The sequence below is a fragment of the Dermacentor andersoni genome, chromosome 6 (genome assembly GCF_023375885.2).
Source record: "Dermacentor andersoni chromosome 6, qqDerAnde1_hic_scaffold, whole genome shotgun sequence".
In the NCBI taxonomy this organism is placed as follows: domain Eukaryota; kingdom Metazoa; phylum Arthropoda; class Arachnida; order Ixodida; family Ixodidae; genus Dermacentor; species Dermacentor andersoni.
The window spans coordinates 37,025,001-37,046,374 of NC_092819.1; the positions used below are offsets into that span (position 1 = coordinate 37,025,001).

General features: G+C 48.1%; 2 long non-coding RNA genes across 3 annotated transcripts in view; one reads left to right on the forward strand and one right to left on the reverse strand.

Annotated features, from left to right (window-relative positions):
- LOC129382317 (uncharacterized) overlaps nt 1-21,374 on the forward strand; it is a 228,867-nt gene that overhangs the window by 59,349 nt on the left and 148,144 nt on the right. The window lies entirely within an intron of this gene.
- Nucleotides 4,316-18,133, reverse strand: LOC129382316 (uncharacterized). The gene is made up of 2 exons (XR_011895143.1): nt 18,040-18,133; nt 4,316-11,732 (listed from the first exon to the last, which is right to left on the reverse strand). It is a non-coding gene; the product is annotated as an uncharacterized lncRNA (long non-coding RNA).

Genomic DNA, 21,374 nt, shown 5'->3' on the forward strand with positions numbered 1-21,374 from the left:
AAAAAAAAAAAAAAAAAAAAAAAGAAAGAAGGGAAACTGCCTCGCGCGGCGTTGCCGTGCTTTTAAAGCGCTCCTATTCGTGGAGTAGCCGTGAGACATGCAGTCTCTGCAACGCCCTGCGGACAGTATGCGTATATCTGTCTACGTCCGCCCTCACTCCTGACTTTGGATAAACTTTTAAGATTCAATGAAGAGGGAACATTAATGAAGGGCTTCCAACCACTTTCCCACTTACACTGCCCGCCCCCTGGGCATTCCTCTAGTTTTTTAAACCTCGAGAGGCGACCTTTGCACTGCTTGAAATGGATAGCTAAGCCGAATTCTTTTGAAGCGGGAATAGGCAATTGATTTGAAGGCCCCCCAGTGGGTCCTCGTTGCCACTTTGATAGATGTTTTCGTTCTGCACTTTGGGCGAGAATGTTTTAGACAACTTAGTTACGCATTTTGTGTACCGAATGTGGTTTACGGACAGCCTTAAAGTCTAATAGGGCGAGCTGGTCTAGTTTGTTCGTCTTAGAAGGCGCTGGAAACAGCGCAGAAAAATAATACAATGGGGACGTAAACAGAGAGACACGAAACGAGCGCTGACCAACAACTGGCTTTGTTTATTGCGTCGAGCAATAAATATAAGTTCTCGAATTACGCGTGATTTTTGCCACAGAGCAGATTCAGGACTGTGAAGATGACCAGATGCTGATTGGGTTTGTAATAATTGGCGTAATATTTTCTCTACGCGCTACGTTCAATAGATGCTTGAATAGATGTTACTAATTTTAATAGATGTTTCTGAGACGCTACTATGTAGGGTGTACGTCCCAGCTAGCTAACGTTAGCCAAGCTGTTAAAAGAAAAAGAAAGATTAAAATACACGGCGCCAGATACAATGTTGAAACCTACGTTGTTCAGTTGTCAGACCTCTGACGACCGAACACAGCAGCTATTATAAACGTGTTTTGCGCCGTGACTTTTTAATATTTTCTTTTCCTTTGAACAGCTTCGCTAATATTAGCAACGACACACGGTTATGGGGTTACGGCGGTGGCGGCGGCGATTCTAATGCAGGAAAAAAAAAGAAATGCTTATGACATCTTCAATTGAAAAAAAAAAGAAGGTAAATAGGAAAATGTGTCAGCGCGTCCCTATGTTTGAAAGAATAAAAGAGCAAGGAGGAAATGAATCGAGCGCTTCGCGTGGATCCTTCCAACGGAGGGCTTTGTTGGGACCATCGTCCCAGCAATAACACCCGAGAGAGAGATTGCTATCTGGGTTCTTCATTCAAAAAACTCTACCTCTTCAATGTTGTTCGCTCGAAATGTGGTGTTGGTTAATAATACATGACGGAGTACCGATAGAGAGCGAGCGAGCGAGCGAAAGAGAGAGAGAGAGAGAGAGAGAGAAAATAAGTGCTCCCGTTATTTTCAGTTGTGGACAAATCAATACAGCGCACAATGCGACATCAAAGAAAGAGGGAGGAAGCTCGCGATACAATCGTCGAAGTAGCATTGGAATTTGTTTACATTTTCTTTGCAATACGTCTTCTCAATTTTCACAGCTTTGTCTTGTCCTCTCTTTTACCTCCTATATTCCTCGTACTCGTCCTTCATTCTCATATCCGCTTTCGATTATGTCTATACTGAGCTGCATTCTAACTGAAGAAAATAATAATTAGAGTCGTTACGCTATGCTGAGGCTGATTCTCCTCACCGCCTGCGTGAATTCCCGAGTCCAACCACTCCCCCCCTCCCCCCCCCCTCACTTAAACAAAAAAATAAGACTGCACGAAGAAAGACAACAACCGATAAAAACGTAACGCATAAGGTAGTGGTGATGATTCGAAACGAAAAAAAAAAAAAAGAAGCGTCTGTTCGGCGCACCGCCTGCAGCAGCCGGCAATGTCTGCTGCTTCCGCAAGAGAAGGCAGGAAGAATAAGCATGAAACGTAAAAGTAGACATCCGCTTTTAGGGTAAGATGACAGCGGCGGTCGCACACGGTCCTCGTAGAGTGCCAAGCGCCGCCTTCTTCGGATTCGCCTCTAAATCATTACCCCATCCGCTTTCCGCTTTCCCAGTTCTGTTTTCAGACAGAGAGATAGACGCTGCTGTCGCCGGAGGAAGGGGTAGGGGACTCATGCGTTCCTTCTGGAAAGAAGGGGACGAGAAAAAAAAAAAGGACAACAACAACAATGAAAAAGACCGTACCGCCCTCCGGGAGCGAGTGAATGGCTTTGGCGGGATTACCGTTGTAAACTTGGCTGCGCGTTCTCGATCGCTTTGATTGTTAAAAAAAAAAAATGATGTTTTGTCTACGACTGCGTTGTTTCGTTCTTTAAGCCATTCCCTTGTTTCCTCGCTCAAGCAGACGCTTCCTTGGGGTTCAGAACCCTGCTTCTTATTTCTGGGGTGCTTTCTGCGGATCCGTGACTAAAATGGAGCTCAATAAGAAAAGAGCAGGACGGTAGCCCTATACATAGTGGTATATCACGCGCCTCTGATGTTCTTGTGTAAATCTAAGGGCTGCCTAAGCTTAAAGACAGATCCTGCAGACGATGTCACCACCAGAATTCTCTTTGTGAATCAGGCAATATGGACTGCAAGTCCTTATATAGATTGCTTGCTGAAGCGATATAGAAATGACCTTACCTGATAGAAGCATTAAAATATGTTAAGGACCGCGTAACAAGCGACAAAAAAAAAAAAAAAAGAATGAAAGGCGTCACGTTAAAAAAAGAAAGAGAGAACAGAGAGACGGCGGTGTGGATTAGAGAGCGAACTTGGTATGGCGGTATTCCGGTTGTGATCAAGAGGACCACCGGGGCAAAGCTATCTTGACGTTTTTCATTCGTGAATTGTGCTGACAGTGGAAAGGCGTATGTTTTCTAAAAAAAAATGTTGTCCTGCGACCTAACTTCTCAGCCCCGGCAGCAATCGTCATCAATTAGCCTTAAAAAGAAAGTAAAATGTTACAGAAAAAGAAATCAAACGAAAAAAAAAAGACACTGCCTACTTGCCTTCCGCAGAAAGCACAGTTTTCATACGGCTCCCTTGCTACAAAGAAAGTGTAGACTTGAAAGAAGCATTGACAGTCGACGACGCATCTCTCAGCAGTTACACCCAAGCCATTTCGCCTCCGCCCCGCTTGCCGACTTTCCGGAGTTTCCTTGTGTCGGTAACCATTACTTTTCGATTTAATTTAACGCCGCCCTTGCTCCGACGGATTCGAGCTCGTTCTCTTATCGATCTGTCGATATTCGTTTCCGTCACTCTTTCTGACTTCATACTTCTTAACACGCCGCCCGTTTCCTCGAGCTGGAAAAGCGAGAGTTCTGCATAATTGAAGCGCCCCCCCCCCCCCCCCCCCCACTTCGAACCCGTTCACCCTGGCCCAGTTCATCTAAATTCAAATTAGGCACACCTTGTACATTTCTCAGTTCCGTCATCTTTATGTTCACTGCTATTGCCCCCATTGTATACTATGACGTCTTTACATTTGAGTAGAGATGAAAAAAGATCACGTTTGCCTTTGTGTTTCTTTTCTTTTTCTTCTGCCGTTTCTCCCCTCAAGTTGTGTCTCTGCTTTGGGACTCAACTGCCAATTTCTCGCCATTTCGCAAATTTTCCGGCCACTTGCCCCCCCAACCCCTCTGGCCTTTGTTAGAGGGGTTGGGGGGAGGGGGGCAACCGTCGTAAATATGGGCGTAGTTCCGCAGTTTTTTGCGCGTGTTTCTTTTTCGCCTTCGCAATTTCTCGCTCATAGCGCTGTCGACGGCACCATGTATTTCTCCTGGTGGGCGTTTGTTACTCTCGGTGTGACCTCACAGCGCAGGCAACCATCCCCGGCACAGCAGCCGTAAAAAGGCGGTGATGCCTCGCTTATTTGTTATCTTCGCTGTACGGTTGTCACTATAACGAGCGGGCGTAACTCAGCCTGACCTCTGCCAGTGATGCGCCAGTGATGCGACTGGGTGAAAATGGCGAGATGTCTTCCAATCTGAGCTGCTTTTTCAACTGCGACGCACACTTACTGAACTTTGTACGAAAAATACGTTGCTGTCTATCACTTATAAAATCGAAACTACGCACGAACTGTGAAACAGAGACACACAAATAATAAAACTGCAAGTGAAAATGTCTCGGAATATGCTTACCCAAATGTACATTAGGCGCCTCCCCTTGGCATAGAAGGCATAGAAGCATTACAATGTCACCGTTACTAGCTGCGTATATAAAGAATATTGCGCATCGGTTATATAATTTTCTAAAAGACGGGCAAAGCACTAAAAACCAAATAACCACAATAATAAACGAAACACATTCAGAACACAAGAAATCCACAAAGCTTTGTTTTGTGACATAAGAAAAATATATACTCATGACATCAACACAATAGCGCTAACATGTAAATGTGTTCTGCTTACGCAGTCGATAGACATTTCGTCACTTTGGCTGTACAAAGCGTTTATAGCGTTCATTGGGATTGTTCATAAAAAGATGCCAAGATACCCACGTCATTTAACATTATAATCACAAAGGTAAGCGCAACATTCATACGGCACACTCTCAGTCCTGCACCTCCTCATAACTTCCCTTCATCTCTCTTAACATCGACTCCAACTTCCAATGGTCTTTTGTCTGACGAGCTGACAACATCCGCGGGTCGGTGTTTCGCAAGCCTGAGTAGAAGCTGTTCACCCGCCTCACCTCTTTTCTCGCAGCGACAAGTTTGTCTACCCTGGTATGATACCTGCTGGTGATGCCTTGCACGTCGGCCTCAAAGTCTTCCCGGATCCTTCGTTCCCGTCTTCTCCAGTACAGCGAGTTCTCGGACTTCGTCCTGTCCCTTGAGCGTCTACTCGGTGAGCGGTCGTTGTCGCTGTGGGAAAGACGGCGCTGTCTGTTGACCCGACTCCTCGTGCAAGAGTCGTCGTCGCTCTGGCTTTCGGAAGACCAGCGGCGCCCTCTGAACCGCCTCCTGGGCGAGCTGTCGCTGGGGCTTCCGGGGGAATCGCGCCATCCTCTCCTGCGTCTCCTTGGCGACGAATCGCTGTCGTCTTCTGAGGTATGGCGGCGTCCTCTGCTGCGACTTATGCTTCGAAATCGACGGCGGAATACTTCCTTGCGTGAGCCATCGGTCCCATCCTCGGAAGAGCGGCGCCATCGCGTCCTGTGCCTTTCTGAGGGCGAGTCACTCCTTCCTCCAGAAGTCTGGCAACGTCCCCTTCGGCACCTTCTTGGAAAGTAGTCACTAGTGTCTTCAAAAGGATGGTGTCGCCTTCTTCCGGACCTCCCAGGTGACGAGTCGTTTTCATCTTCAGAAGAACAGCGAGACCGGCTCCTGCGTCTTCTCGCCGAACAGCTGCTGTAGCTTTCAGATGAACTGCGCCGTCTTCGACTGCGCCTCTTCGGAGAAGAGTCGCTTCGGACTCCGGAAGACTGGCGTCGGTATCTCCCGGGTCTCGTAGGTGAAGAGCCACTATGGTCTCCTGCTGAGCGGCGCCGTCTGTCGCTTCTCTTGTGTTTACGGACTTCTCGTAGGCAGCGATTAAGCTTATCTTCAGCTTCCGCCATTTCCCTATCCCTGCTCTTCTTGACGTCTTCGATTTTCTTGTCAAAGATGTCAGTGTCTAATCGCTGACGCTTGGCGTCACCAGATCGAGAGCCGGAGCTGCACGATGCTTTACGCTTGCGTTGGCGTCGAGACGACGGAAGCACGCAAAGCTTGAGGCCCAGCAAGCGTGGCCGATAGTGAAAAACAGTGAGGTCCTTCTGAGGATCTGGAATTCTCTTGCTGTGCCAGACTCTGAGGACAGCCCTGTATCGTTCGTCTTTGGACCTGAGTCGACGTACTGATTCCCACTGCGGATTGTTGTTGTCCCTGTTTTCTGCTGGGTCGTCGCTTATGAGCGGAGGTCGTTTATTGGGTCTTGGAGGCGCGGTTGTTTCTGGTCGTACTGGTTTTTTAATGGCAGCGATGGTCCTCCTCTTGGAGCGTCTGCGCAAATCATTCTGCAGAGGGCGTTTTCTTTGACCCTTTTGTTTGCGTTCTTTTTCAATCGTAGGCACGTGAGGCAATTCATCTTGAACATTCGCTGCCTTGCCGTCGCCTGAAAGACGTTCCGGACACGGCGATAGCCGAGGCAAGGTTAAAGAAGCATGTTCAGAGACGGTTTTCTTGCCACCACTTATATTGGATTTTGCAAAAGGTGGGGCGGCAGGTGGAGCTGTGTGGTCGAGGCGTGATTCAACTGTGTCGTTTTGGCTTGGCCTAGTCAGAGAAATTGGCAATGCCAAGGGAATCACCATGTCAGCGTCATATTCAAAATCGCGTTTCTTGTATTCTTTTAATGGCGCTACTAAAGTTGAGGATGCAGAAAAGCCATTTTCTTGGTTATCTTGACGGTCAGGTAGGTCAGCTGCGGAACATGCAGGTTGCGTATAACACGGCTCAGCATGCCTACTGCTTGGCGAAGTCAGGGAAACTGGCAACAACAATGGAATCAAAATATCAGCGTCATACTGGAGATCGTCTTTGTTGTCCATTTTTAACGCCGGTGTCGATGCCAAGGATGTAGCATTGTAATTTTCTTGATTATCTTGATGGTCAAATAGATCAGTTCTGGAAGATACAGGTTGGGCATAACCCGGCTCAGAATGCATAGCTGCCGCGGCGTCTTCAGTTCTGACTGTGTTCTCTTTGCTGATATCCGCTTCTTTCGAAGTCTGGGCTTCTGGAATTTCGTGTCTCGGTAGCCCTGAAAGTGGTGAAGAAGTACTCGCGGTGCTATCTTCAGAATCAGATGCAGATTGTGTAGATGACGATGAAGAATACGACTGTGTAGAGGATGACGACGAACAAGAACTCGTAGTTTCGTCGTTGGTGTCAGTCGTCGTACTTTCGCTCCCCGTTGATGTATCCTCGGACTCGCATTTCTCAGCTTCGTTCAATTCTGATGCCAGAAATGATGACGTATTCGATTCATCACTGGCAGAGTCGGCTGTCTCACCTTCGCTCATTGTGGGCGCTGATATGGGTGATATAGGAAGGAAAGCTTCTGGGTCGTACTCAGGGTCTGCATACACGCCTTCACATGCTGCTGCTTTGGGAAGGAGGTCCAAAGAAAGAACATTTTCGCTTTCGCTATCGGAGCGAATCTCGCCTTCGCTTAACAACGTTAGCAGTGGCCGTGACGGTGAACGTGAGGTTACGGAACCACTGTGAGAAGGAGGGCAGTAATCAACGATTGGTAAAAAGGACGTCGTATTGATCCATTCAAGGACGTCCGTGACGAGCTGCTTTACTGGCTTAGGTGCCCATGCTGCAGGTTCAGACTTCGAGTGCTGTGGAGTGGCCTTGATATTAGGAGGTAGCGATTCACGGAGCAGTGTCCTGGACGAGTCATCTTCGTAAAGTTTTGAGGCGTCTCTACGATCTTCAGGAAACGGCAGGTCGGAACGTGGGTTGTTCTGACTAATGCTCTTAGATGTACTTATTTCAGTGACACCAACCGGGGCTGGCATCGTTTCTCGTGAAATATCGTCCTCGGAGACGTCACGCTGAGCTTCAGTACACGCAACAAGTAACGATTCCGTATTATGTTTAGGCGATGAGACATTTTGATTTCGAGTAGCAGTGCCCAGTGTACCATTGTCTTGCGAGTTGTCTTCCGTAACGAGAACGACTTCATCTACCTCTTTTGTGTGCAGGTCGTATTCAGCTAGATTAGCCGATGAGTTGGAATTAACTCCATTAAAAAGCTCTACGTAGCTGTCGCAAACTGTCAATGAAGAAGGTAGGGCTGCAGATAAGTTATTCCCCAGAGTGCTACTACCTCCACAGTAGCCAGTATCGTCAGCCACGACAGGCGTAGTGTCACGTGAAACAACGGCTTCGGAAACCTCAAGTGGCGTGTGCGTATGTGTAAGCGGCGATTCAGCATTATTTTTAGGTGATGGTGTATCTTGATTTCGGACTACAGAGCTCGGTGTAGTATTGTCTTGAGGTGTCTCTTCCGTAGCGAGGACTTGGCTCACCTCTTCAATTCCTCGATCAGCGGATAAGTTCAAGTCAACTCCTGATACCGAAGGCAGGGCAGAACGTAAGTCATTCTCATGCGTGCTTTCAGTTCCAATGAATTCATTATCTTTAGACGTTACCGGTACCGTGTCATGTGAAACACCATCCTCGGATACGTCACGCCGTACTTGAGTGCACACGAGTAGCGATTCAGGATTATATAGAGCTAACTTATTTTGATTTCCAATCGCAATGCTCTGTTTATCATCCTCTTGAGATGTGCCTTCCGTAAGGAGAGCGACTTCACCTGCCTCTTTAATCTGAGGGTCGTATTGAGCTTGATCAGCTGAAGAGTGAGAATAAACTCCGCCACAAATTTCATCGGAGCTGTCACGGGCTCCGGACACTAAATAAGGCGGGGATGATGACAATTTGTTCTCAAGAGTGATATTAGCTCCACTTGTGTCAGTGTCAGCAGCTTTGAAAGGCATCACGCCATGGGAAAGATCGTCTTCGAAAGCGTCTAGTATCTGCGTGCATGGTAGCAGCGATTCCTGATTACCTTTAGGTAGTGGTATATTCCCATTTCCAATGGCAGAGCTGAGTGTATCATTGTCTTGATATCCGTCTTTCGTAAGGAGGACGACATTACCTGTCTCTCGAATCAATTGATCAGCCGAATCAACTTCTGATAATGAAGGCATGGCAGAATATAAAGTGGTCCTCGCTTCACTGAATTCAGCATCATTAGAGGTGACTGCCATCGTGTCATGTGAAACATCATCCTCGGAGACATCACGTTGTACTTGAGTGCAAGCAACAAGATGCGATTCAGGAATAAATTGAGGTGGCAATATACTTTGTTTTCGAATCTCAGTGCTCAGTGTATCATCGTTTTGAGACGTGTCTTCCGCAACCATAAAGAAATGATCTGCCTCTTGAAGGTGTGCGTCATATTGAGCTTGATCATCCGAGGAGCGAGAACTAACTTCATGAAAATTCTGCGCACAGGTGTCACCAGCTTCTGACAATGAAGAAAGCAGGGTTGAAGATAAATCATTCTGGCAAGCGCTCCTTGCACCACTAAATTCGGTATCACCAATCGTGGTCGCCAACGTGTCACAAGAAACATCTTCGAAGGCATCGCGCCGTGCTTCAGTGCATGCAACAAGTAGCGATTCAGGATTACGTTTAGGTGATAGCACGCTTTGTTTTGTCATCGCTGTGCTTAGTGGGTCCTCATCTTGAGACGTGTCTTCCGCAATGAGAATGACTTCATGTTTCTCTTTATTCTGTTGGTTGTATGCAGCTCCATCAGCCGATGACATCAAATCAACTTCACGAAAAATCTCTGAACAGACGTCATGAGCTGTTGACACTGAAAAGCCCAGGACTGAAGTTGGGGGATTCTCACAAATGCTCTTAGCTTCACTTGATTCAGTATCATCAACCATGACCGGCATCGTGTCGTGTGAAACATCATCCTTGGAGGGCTCAGCTCCTATTCTCGCCCCGGCAACCGGCTGATATTCAGGTCTGCGTTGAGGAGAGGACAGAGTTTGAATCGCTGAGCTCAGTGTGCAATAGTCCTGAGATTCGTCTTCCGCAACGAGAGCGTGTTCAGCTGCTTCTTGAATCTCGAGATCATATTCAGCTGGATTATCAGCGCAGTTTGAATCAGCTCGACGAGCAAACTCAATACGACTGTCATGAGCTCCTGGCAACGAGCCTACAATGCAGCCTGTACCATTGTAGTCTTCTTCGCTCTCCAAACCTCTCGCCCAACATTCACTAGATATTTCAGGCGCTGGAGAGACCGTCACTGTGGAAGATGTTTCTTTGTACTTTTTCTCCTCGTCGTTGTGCGATTGGGCAGCTTGAATGTGCAGGGACTTCTGTGATGACTGATTGCGGTCTTCAATCGCAGCATTTGGGGCTTGGTCGTCTCGAAAGCCTAGTTCGGTAGCGCTATTGGCTCCGCATACTTTCTCGATATTTGGCTCAAGTTCAAGCTGAATAGTCGAGAAGAGGGAATCAATTTCAGGAAAGCGCTCAGCGTAACCGTAGCGTATTCGTGGCAACGAGGTAACCGCACTGCCTGCACCGTCCTCGTCATCTCTGTCGCCTGAACATACGGCCGAACAATTGCTATCTGTTACTGTTGCTGGGCGGATTCTCTCAGAAGAAGGCGTGCCTGTGTGCCCGTCCTCATGGTCGCTTGCGATTATAACTGGCTCAGCAGTACGTGATAGCGATTCCTGACGGCAGTTGTCAGCTGCAACCACAACGTCCAGGGTTTCGCCTTTTTCGGGCGTGTTATCCAGAATCTGAATGCATTCGGTTGCGTTCTCACCCAGTTTCTCATTTTGAGGTTCATAGGCCGATAAGTTCAAATCACTTTCTAGAGAGGGCTCGGGGGCACTGTCATGGACGTCTGGTGACGAGGCAACCGTGATGCACTCACCGTCGAAATAGCTCCGAGGGGGCTCAAGGGAACTGTCACAGACTTCTAGTGCTGGCGATGGGGCTCCCGGGAAGCGCACACCATCTAAATAGTTATTTTCGTTGTCTAAAGCACCAGTCGAACGATGGAGAGCATTTACAGATGCCGGAAAGAGCGCCTCGGTGGAACATGCGGCCCTGTACTCTTCACCGTCGTAATGCGCACGGCAGCCTGCCGTAAGCACCGACTCACGAGCGTGTGTTGGCGGTACATCGACGAATGTTTCGTTTCCAGGCCTACTGTTTCGTGTTTCCTCGTCTGGAGACTTCTTTTCCGTAGCGGAAGCCGCTTCAAGTTCATCCGCGCTCACTACCTCGTATTCGAACTCGTATACCGATACTTTCGGTTTCTCTGCACCTGTCTCCTCGACTGAAGCGTTGCGAGCTTTCGGGAATAAAGAGGCGATTGCGCTGCGCACACTTGGGACGTCATCTTGCCCGTTTACCACAAGGATAAAACTGTAAGCTTTCCTTCGAGTAGCCGAGGAGGTCGCTTCAGTGGAGCGTTCGCCCGCACATTTTTCTTCCGCAGCGATGTGCTCACTGGCGCCTGCGACAAGCAAAGCGTTAAGAACATGCGATGGCACGCCGTCGGTGCTGTCTTCATTCCTTACTGCAGAGCTCTTGCGGTCGGTACTGTCTTCGTTCCTTAGTGCATTGCTCGAGTCGCTACAGATCTCGACATTTTCGGGGGACGGATTAGTTTCAATCGCTTTGTCATGCTGTGGCTCGAGTTCGAGCTGGCGTGTATCTGCGTACACTTCCTCGTCGTCGAGGCAGACGCTCCGTTCGGCCCGGCTCTCCTTTTCCAGAGAATCGTCCGTAGACTCGAGGCTGTCCGACTCTGAATCGTAGTCACCTCGGAAGGTAGGACCGAGGTACTCGAGGCTTATCTCTTCGTTGCCCTCAAAGTAGAGCCCGTAAATCGAACGGCAGCGGGTAGGTCGCGCGTCTTGCCCGAACTTGACCGGAGTGGAATGCCGGGGAGGTTCTGACGCGTCCCGAGAGAGGGCGTGCTCGCGCCGTTCCAAAATTTCGTCCGAGAGCGGGAGGAACGAAGAGGAATCGTTGTCGGCAGCGACTTCGTTCTCTGCGCTGCGCTCGCTAGGACTGCCGAATGCGCTGAGCAGTTCGCTGAGAATTATGTCCGTGTATGGAGGTCCGAAGTCTTCCATCTCAGGCTGGTCTTTTTCTGGCTTCCGAGGTTCAATCCGCCTACCTGCAAGGCGAGAAAAATGCCGAGAGAGAGAAAGAAAGGTTAAACGTAGCGCTCTGCACGCAGAGCACACAGAGGGCGTGAGTGAAATGTGAAGCGTGCTACTACAGTCAAACCCAATTATACGGAATCCTGTTAAACTACACGCACGCATGAATACGCAGAACATACCCTGAACACTGCGAAGCTGTAGCGAGAATGCGCATCAATATGTGCGGTTAGATCGAACGCAGAACCGCCGTCCAGACTCGATATATAACCACCTGGCGCGCACCACTGTTGGAGAAATAACGAGTTTTGATTCCTTCTTCCCGTGCGCAATGGCTTTATATCCGGCAGAACAGCCGCGATTCAAGACGTGCCACTCTTACACCTGCGCGACCAAAAAAAAAAAAAACTGCAGGTCCGGCACACATCTTGGAATCTATGTGAAGCGAAGCTTTTGTGAAGTGGTTAATGAAATGTAATCAATTTGCTCACTTCATCCCCGCGTCTCTGGTGGAAGCGAAATCGGCGCGAGCATGTCCCGCACACCTGCTACGCAATGCGATTACTCTTACTCTGCCTTGTATTTCTTAGTTTCCTTTTAATTATTGTAAACGTACCACCCACTTTGTCAATTTCCCGTTCTGGCCATGTACCGTAGTATGGAAACCATCATCAGCGCACCGCGATCACCTCAAAGAAGTATAGTTGGCGTTGTCACGATAGAAGCATGCGTGCTACTGTGGCCTAACGGTTAAGAAAGTAGGCGTAGAAAAGTTTGCTCTGTTGAAGAAATTGTTCTCTTCAAGACGTATGTTTGCTGCAGTGATGATATTTACGTATAATTTCCTTAATCACTGTATTAGTTAATAATAAAAAAATACAAGGCCAGCAGCCGGGACACCTACGAGGGTCGTAAAGATGGTAATACTGTCGTGACAGCTATTCGTCAAGACAGAAGCAGCAGCCACGGTTACGAATGTACGGGAGGATTCGCAAGGAAAGCTTCAACTACTAAAAAAAAAAAAAAGAAATCGGCACAACCCATGTCACGACGACTGTCGCTGGTAATGCGATTAGCATTGAAGCAATGTAGCGCGACACAACGTTGTGTCACCGTCGGAACCCGTCACATGTGAGGCGTGTATTGCAGCGGAGGCTCTTCTTTCGCGAAGAAATTTTAACAAAGACTAATTTATCCGCACATATTTAGATTCGCATTCTCATTCGCCATTCCCACCAAAATTTTGATCTTGGTGGAAGTTACAGTCCAACCAGTATAGCGGGCTCAATCCTTCGTCGTTAGTAAAACGCAAGTTAAATCGTTCCGGAGCGATTGCCTGCGTAATTAACTGCCAAAGCCACAATTAACCCTTTGAACTTCGCCTATACATCATCCATAACCTGCCCCACTACTTTCGCCAAGTACAAACAAGGTACACGCCTTGGTTAGTTCCACGAGGCTACTCATGAAACCTAGCACCAACCTCGAACTAAGCATGAAAATAAATAAAGAAAGAATATTGAGTAATAATTTGCTACGCTTTTAATTAGGAGCCAAAAGTTGAGCTTCCTCCACGAATTACCGCTAACGTGGCCCCCATTTACAAGCGAGCATGAGCTCGGTGTAACGTGCAGTTATAATCGGAAACAGGAAACGCACTGCAGATAACGCCCGTATAGCTCTCAAGTACTTGCCGAACAAATTTTTCACAAATTCTGCGTTTAACTGACGGTCTTGAAACCTTGCCCGCACGTCACCTATAATATGCCCTTTATTCTCTCGAAATGTCAACATTGTGGCAGGTTGAGTTTTTTCAGGACACTGGGCAAACTATCTGCGCGATTCGTGAAATACGCCTGCAGCGTTCTAGAGCACTTGTGCAATTTTCTACAAAGACTGTAATTAATCTAGGTGGTTTAAATTTTTGCAGTACGTCCATCACAAGATCTTGCCCATTTCGGCGAAATATAAAGGACGCGCCTCGTTTTGTTCACCGAGGATACAGAGAAAACCAAATACGCGCCACTTATGACGTGCGAAAATAGGGAGCAAACGGGTATGTGGTAGATGTTGTCAGAGCACGTAATTAACAAACACACTTCAACTTTTCGGTATACATCACCCATAACAAGGCCTCCATTTCCTGGAAATATAAAGTTGGCGTCACCTTTTGTTTTCGCACAGCAGCGGATAAACTATGTAAGCCTTTGATATAACGCACAAAACGAGTGTGTAGAAATTTTCATGCGGCAACTAACTAACCCCGGCTGTTCAAAATTTTTCCGCACCTTACCCCTGACGTACCCCCAATTTCCCCTAAATATAGAGCCGGCGAATGATCTAGTTCTCTTAGGACTCCGTGAAAACACACATTCACGGTGTGCGAGAGCTTCTATACTCGCACATACAGCTTCCCTTTAAAATGGGACAACTAGAGCTAATTTTATTGCGATAGCAATTATATGGACAGTCGAAGCGAATTTTCGCCATCGACATCGTCGTCGGCGTTGCCGTGAGTCTCCGCATATATTGAGGTATATGTACGCTATATGCTTGTACATGCAGTATATGCGAGCTATATTGCTACACTGTTCATTCACTAAAGTTGCTCATGCCAGGTCTCACGTTCATGGTTAAACTATACCTCAAGATTTTGAGAATGGCCGCCCACAAACAAATGTCACGAAACATAACATTCACAGCGCATGCCTTTGATCTTAGATCATCTAAGACTATTAAATATTATAAGTACAAAATAATACCAGTGCTAACAGTTGGAAGTGATGCAACTTTACTGGCGCGGGCAGCGTAGTGGACAGCGTAGTGGCTCCCGTCAAATGCCAGCTCAGGCCCTACATGGTGTGTTATAGCTTTTAAAGAGGCCAGACATTTTAGCGCACCTGTGTATGTCGCGTCCGCGTTATCCAGGTCCACGTATAGTCGGGACATCGTCCGAGAAGTTCCAGCGCATCGCAGTCAGAGCGTCGCATTTATGCGAAACTGTCAATTCTTTTCAGCTAAACAAAAAATGCAAAAATGCGGAACCTCCGCAGCTGACTGAAAGTGTGTATTCAACAGAACTCAATAACTATATAGTGAGTATGATCATAAGCTGTATCACACAGAAATGGGAAACCCCCCCCCCCTCCCCCCCACATATGAAATGTAAGAATATCCAGACAACCGTGCCTTTCCAGTAAATTGACACTCGCCGTTACGATCATTTGTTAGAGAATAGGAGCCGTTTACAGTAAAACACTAATCATGCTACTTTAAGAATGATACTTTGAGGCTCTACATGTAAAATAAAAATCTAGCCATTGAATAGTAACTTTGAAGTTGTAGTAGCGAAAAACCACCGCGACCTTTGACCAAAGCGCAAACTTGCCACCGAATCGCAAAGCACGTCCGCAGTGCAGTGAAAACGAGGGCGCAGGAGTGTTCTCTTAACTAAAGGTGGGAAACGAATTTCTGGGCGAGCACAATAACACAAAAGGAGCGGTATCTGCCCAAGAGACATTGAAGAGATACAGTGACTACTACAAGATGGAGCTAATATGTACGAGTGACGCATAGAGGCTCAAAAGACGAACGAAACGTGATATCCCAAATTCCTGGGTACGATACCACTGTGTATTGCCTGGATAGCGTGGCCTCTTTATTTGGCAATGGCAGCTCAGACGGCCCTAATCCGTGCTACGTAGAACGATGGAAATGTGTCTTGCAAGCACAGCGGCTGCGAATGCAAAGTTTACTTTAGGTGCGCGGATCCACTAGCAACGAACTTCGTCAATTCTTGATGACAACAGTTAGGACGGGAGGAGACATTGTTCTAATAAATACGTTTAAACGACAACTATACCGTATCTATTTCCTTGCAACACTGTAGAAGCTACATGCATTCATAGTCACTAGGAAGAAGGCCGAGTGCCCCTCGAGATGTGCTCATCGCGCCGCGTCGTCTGCTCAGCATCTGCTTGCCATCATCTCGGTTCAAGCTCCAGAGTTGGTGGATTAGAGCAAAAAATGTTTGGATTCCGGAACCATAAGTTGAGTTTACATGCATGCAACAGCGGGGCTTCGCTCCACCTGTGCGCATTCCCTTCAGTTACCTTGCAGGCTTCTTAGCAAGTATTAAGGGCGAATGCATGTATACATGTTTACCTGCGCCACAGCGTCTGCTCGGCGTCTACTTGTCGTTTGCTCGCTACCGTCATTACGTCCCATGCTAGAGCGGGGTAGTAAATTAATGATGCAGTGAACAATTAGGATTTTATAGCGTTCCGCATCGTCAACGCATCACCAGTGCTAATGCTGTGGCGCCATCTGCGAACTAAAAATCGAACCAGTTTTACGGCTCGGCGCCGTGTCTGTAGTCCGAACAGCGTGAAAACAAACAGCGGATGTCAATAATCGCGACGAAACATGCCTAATGCTTTGACCTCAGCTTGAGATGAAATTTATCGATGACGAATTTTGCAGCTTGTTTCTTTCTGACAGAGTGGATAACCTGTAACATGCGCGAATTTTGATCGAAGAGGGTGGTTCGCGCTGTATGGACACTGTCATGTTGCTTGGTGATCACGGTCATGACCTACTGAACTCCAGACCTGCACAGATCTCCGTGCTCCAGCACGCCTGATCTAATTCCCTACCCCTTTTGCCGCTAGGGGCAGAACGTACGAGCGGAGTGGCGCTAGTGTATGAAACTCTATGGCGCTAGTTACAACCTGTTCGCTGTCGTCTGCTTCTGCGATCTGTTCCAGCGCTCGTGCCGCTATTTCGGCACGTTTTTAACCGTCTGTTTAGGCGATCGAACGATTATGAAAAACGCCGTTTATCACATCGTATGTACGTAATTATGTGGACCCTCGACAACGAAGCAAAATACCCTGGGCAGTTATGTCAATGGCCTTATCAGTACGTTTGTTATGATACTCAAATGTATGGGGGGTAAGTGTAGCTGGCAGTGCGTACGAGGCGATCAGTTTCTCGTAGTATGATGTACGGACAACTGCAATAAGTTTTGTGAGCAACAGAGTCGGTAATCCACAACGACAACGTCTACGGTGCGTGTGTTTGCTCCTGCTATTCTTATCTCGTCTCTTTCTGCACTGTAGTAATTGAGAATTGCCACTCCGCTTATGATCGCGATCGTAGTCGAGATGTTCCCTGTCCAGAAGTTGGCGCAATAGAAGCATTGATTCTAAGTGACGCATCATGCACAACCTTAAACAGTCTAGACTCACCAGTTTCATAAAAGCTTCGAAATGCATATATGACGTGCCGAACAAGCCCGTAAACAATCACTGTATCGGTTAATTCTTTTTCTTGTCTGGAGCGGCGCAAAATTTCTGTATATTTCGTGTACTGTTTTACACGTTATCACATAGCACCACATTGAGTACACTTAAACAATTTTGACATACTGGCTGTCTTCGCAAGAAATTGTCACATACACTAGCAGTCCGCCCCAGAAGAAGAGCTGGCGCGCAGATTCGAACGCCGCCCAGACGCCCGCCGAGTAGCAGACGAACATTTTATAAAAACGCCACCTACGGCCACCGTTTAAACGAGAGTTGGAGCACGCGGCTCCCATGGCATCTGTGCAGGTCTGGAGTTCCAGTAAGGTCGTGATCACGCTTAGGGCGGCTATTACGTTTTTGTTTACAGGCGGCAACTGCCACAGTAATTCTCACTATACGACGTGCATGCGCAAAGGTCCTAACATGTCACGTATAGCTGTGCCATATCATGTCGCGAGCACAAATAATTGCTCTATCTCTATTTCTCAATTTCTATTGCAGCTAATAATCAGCTAGTCACGCCCGGAGCTATATTCCTCTGCGCTAGCACATTGCCTGTGTATGCCTCGTACCTTCGGCAGTACAGCAAGGTACGTGCGAGACGAACCACAGCAGTGATTCCACGCTACCTGTGGGAGCTCTTGCAGTACAACCGAGCACGTCTGGAGTGCGTGCACCATGAAACATATTGTAGCATTTGCAGTTGTGCTCGCGAGGAGCGTGCATATTTTGCAGCATCATGGCCTCCTATATACACTTTCGAAGTGTATATAGGAGGCTGTGGCATGCGATCCGTGCAGATTGATGAGCGCTTTCGCCTACGTGAACACTGATCGGCGCCGGCTCCCGCGTCTCTCGCGCTGGAACGGCGCCCGTACCCCACCTCCCCTCTCACGCGATATATGAGCTCGACCAGCTCAGCTCACGTCTTCGAAATAACACCTCTTTGTTATGTTCCAACGCAACAATGGAACAAAATAGTTTTGGCGCATAATTTCAAGTGAGAATTACTAACCGCCGGGAAGGACATCGGTACTGGAAGCGGGGCGGTCCTCCGAAGGCCGCGAGCACAAACATAGCGTCGACTGCGATGACTCTGGCTTCGAACATCATGCGGGCACCTGGATCTTGATTGGCTTGGCAGCAAACGTCCCCGTGAAGTGATGATGATGACCTGAAAGACAGTGGCGCATACAACAAAACCGATGCATACCCGGGGGGATTGGTCATGAATGTTTTGTCTTTGTTTTAACATAATAAATAAGAACTTGGAACGAAGAGAAAAGCGCCGGAACAGAAAAGACAAAAGAAATAACTGAGGAGGCTAAGTTGGTGGGGAATTACAAAGGAGGTTTTCGAATGCGTCACATGTTGAATTCATCTCGCGTGTCCCAGCACGCATGCTTTTGGAAGTAGGAGTTTGTAGGACAGGAGTGCTGCGAGAGTGGGCCAGGCTGTTTCGGTGGGATTTACAAAGTCTTTCTCCTCAGGGAAGAAGAACGACGACAATTCAGTAAAGAAATAACCGATTGCTTCTATTTTATGAAGAGCACTCGTCGGAACATTTCGCTCTGCTGATGCCTTCGTGCCTTCCCCCGCCTGTCTTGCCTGACTCGCCATCTCGCCTAAGGAGCTAACGCGAGTCGTAGCGCGGCGCCACTAGATGGTGCAGCTTCCACGTAGATTGTAGGGAGTACAAATGCGTCTAGGCTCCCTAGTAGAGTGTGATCCAGTTCTTTCGATTGACCGCTTGGGCTGTTGCGCTCGGTTCTGTCGGTTGGTGAGCGTTTCCGCCCTGCCTTGACTCTGTGGCTGGTTTCAAAAACACATAGAGGTTTCAGCGTAGACACAAAGGACCTCTGTTTCTAGCGCAAACGTTCAGTTTGCCTTTCTTGTCCTACCTACTAGCCCGCTCGTCTTTGTTAATATGTGTATGGCCCCTATTCCATCCCGAACAGACGAGAAAGTTGAACAGCGCGAGCGGCACCGCGCAACTTCGAAACGACGTCGTGTGGCCAAAATCGTGGCCGCCTCCGCAGTGCGCGCGCCGTCAAATCTCCGAGGCCATGCTTGATTTGTCGCGGCAGATTTGTTACCTCGTGTGACTGCCGCAGTTGCCCCGTTCTCCTGGATTCGCCATGGCTTCTGTTGATATGTGAATCAAGCCTCATACATAAAAATAAAGTTCGGGATCGTCGGGTGCCTCGCATAACTATAATGCCGACAGTGCGTGAACTTTATTACAGCGAAGCTGTATAGCCTTACCTCGCAATGGGTCTGTCGTGTCCTCACGCCAACTCGGGAGGCGTGCGCCGCGTGTGCCGCTGGGTTCCTTGCAGCACCAGCAGATGGCGCTCGCTTCCGCCCAGATTCACCGAGTGAGACCTGTACGTAATGTACACCTTCCAGAAGCGCTTGGACTTAAAATGAACGAAAGCAACGACGGCAATAGTCGAGGTAAGCAAGAGACGGTTGGAGTATTGGTGGAAAAAAGGCAGGGGAGAGAATGATACGACCGGATACGTTACAGGCATAGGTAGCGGTGCAAGGTAGATATAGAAGTTTTTAGGGAAAAAAGAAGATTAAAGATATTTGTACCAAAATGCCAAATTTAAGAGCATGTATAGCATACCTGAGTAACTCAAGCAGGCTAGGTGACTATTTTTCACCGCCCCGTTTCAAAGTTGATGTCAATAAATCATCATCATCATCATCATCATCATCATCATCATCATCATCATCATCATCATCATGACCTCTGCGGCGCCGGCCGTGTGTGGGAGAGAAAAGAGAACCAGAAAGCTCGCCTTCGCGTATAGCGTTCGCCGCAAGCGTTTCCCATTAAAGATTACTGTTGCATAAGCTCCAGTTGTCAGGAAGCGGCAGCTGTAGCATACGAAGCAGGGGTAATGTAACTAAGCTTTCGTATGTAAAAGAAGAACCCGTCAACAACTGTTTTTTGTGACAGCGCTATGGAAAGGTCACGTACAGTGAGGACTCCTGAAGAGCAGCAGCGTTCATACGAGCCGCAGCGAAAGTGTGGTCAAGTGCGTTTCTCTTCTCTTTGGCTCACTCTGTAAGTGCACGAAGTAACGGCGCAAGCCAAGTCGCCGGCTGTCGAAACTTCTTAGGCTAATAATTGGGTAAACTGCATGTGAATGTCGCCAGGCAAATAATTCCAAGGTACGTCGTAATGGGTAATCGTTTTAGTTGTCGTCTACAGCGTCGCTGTCCAGCCACCTTCACAACGTGGATTGAAGACCGTATATTTTCTTCTATTTTCTTTTCTTGTTGCGACAGCATCTATACAGACGCTCGCGAGGCGTCTTTTCGCCGTCGTCGCTGCCGTGATGTCACGATCGATGCGCGGATCGCGCGTGGAAGAAGGTCTGCAGTGGCGCGACATGCGCGCAGTGCGATTGGCTGCGAAAACGACGAAGCCGAGTAGACGCGCCGTCAGGTTCCGCTAAATCGCCTTTGCAGGTACGACTGCTTGCGTCACGCGTGCGTCTGAGCGCGCGCCGCTGCCGTTCCAACGTTGGAGAAGCGGCAGACACTCCGCCCCTACGACTGTCAGGCTATGACGCGTCTGTCAGACTTCCTCCGCCTTCCGTCTCGAGGCGCCACCCATATGGTACTCTCCCCAACGACAGCAAAGCAGGCGCGAACGCTAGCCGACGGGGGATGGTAGGAAAGGGCGATAGGAGAGGGCGCTGAGCGGTCGAATCAGTCGCATTTGACATCCTCCCTCATTCTCTATCATCTTTCACTTCCCACTCCCTCTCCCCTGACGACGCCTCACGGTGCTCTCTCACGGGTTGCAGAATCAAACGTCATTCCTTTCTTTGTATCACTGTCATCATCATCATTCAAAAATATAGAGGCGCTGGTGCTAACAAACGCGAGCGTTCTTGCTGTGTGCATACGGTGGTATGAGCCGTAGGACTTCCTACAATAATTATTGTATGAAACTATGAAAGTATATGGCCTGAGCGGACCGACAATAAAGTTCGTGGTACAAACGCTTACGATGTTCCTTTGGTCTCATCTCGTGCTCCACCGAGGTGCGACGCTTGCAACGCCTCTGGCGGCATTCCTTGTCACACCTAATAGCTGCCAGGGGGCCATGACGTTGTATAAATCACAGTGATCTATAGAAGACCGTGACGCTTAATTCTTTGTATATGCTGCGCAGCAGGTCTAAGCGGCCTCACGTGCTGCGTCGCGCCAATATGTCGCCTCTGCTTGTTAGAGCCATAGGTTCAGTTCTACACAAATCTTGCTATCGCTTTCAATACTTCGTCCTACGGGTGAAACGGCCCATTTTATTTCATTGAAAAAGAGACCAAA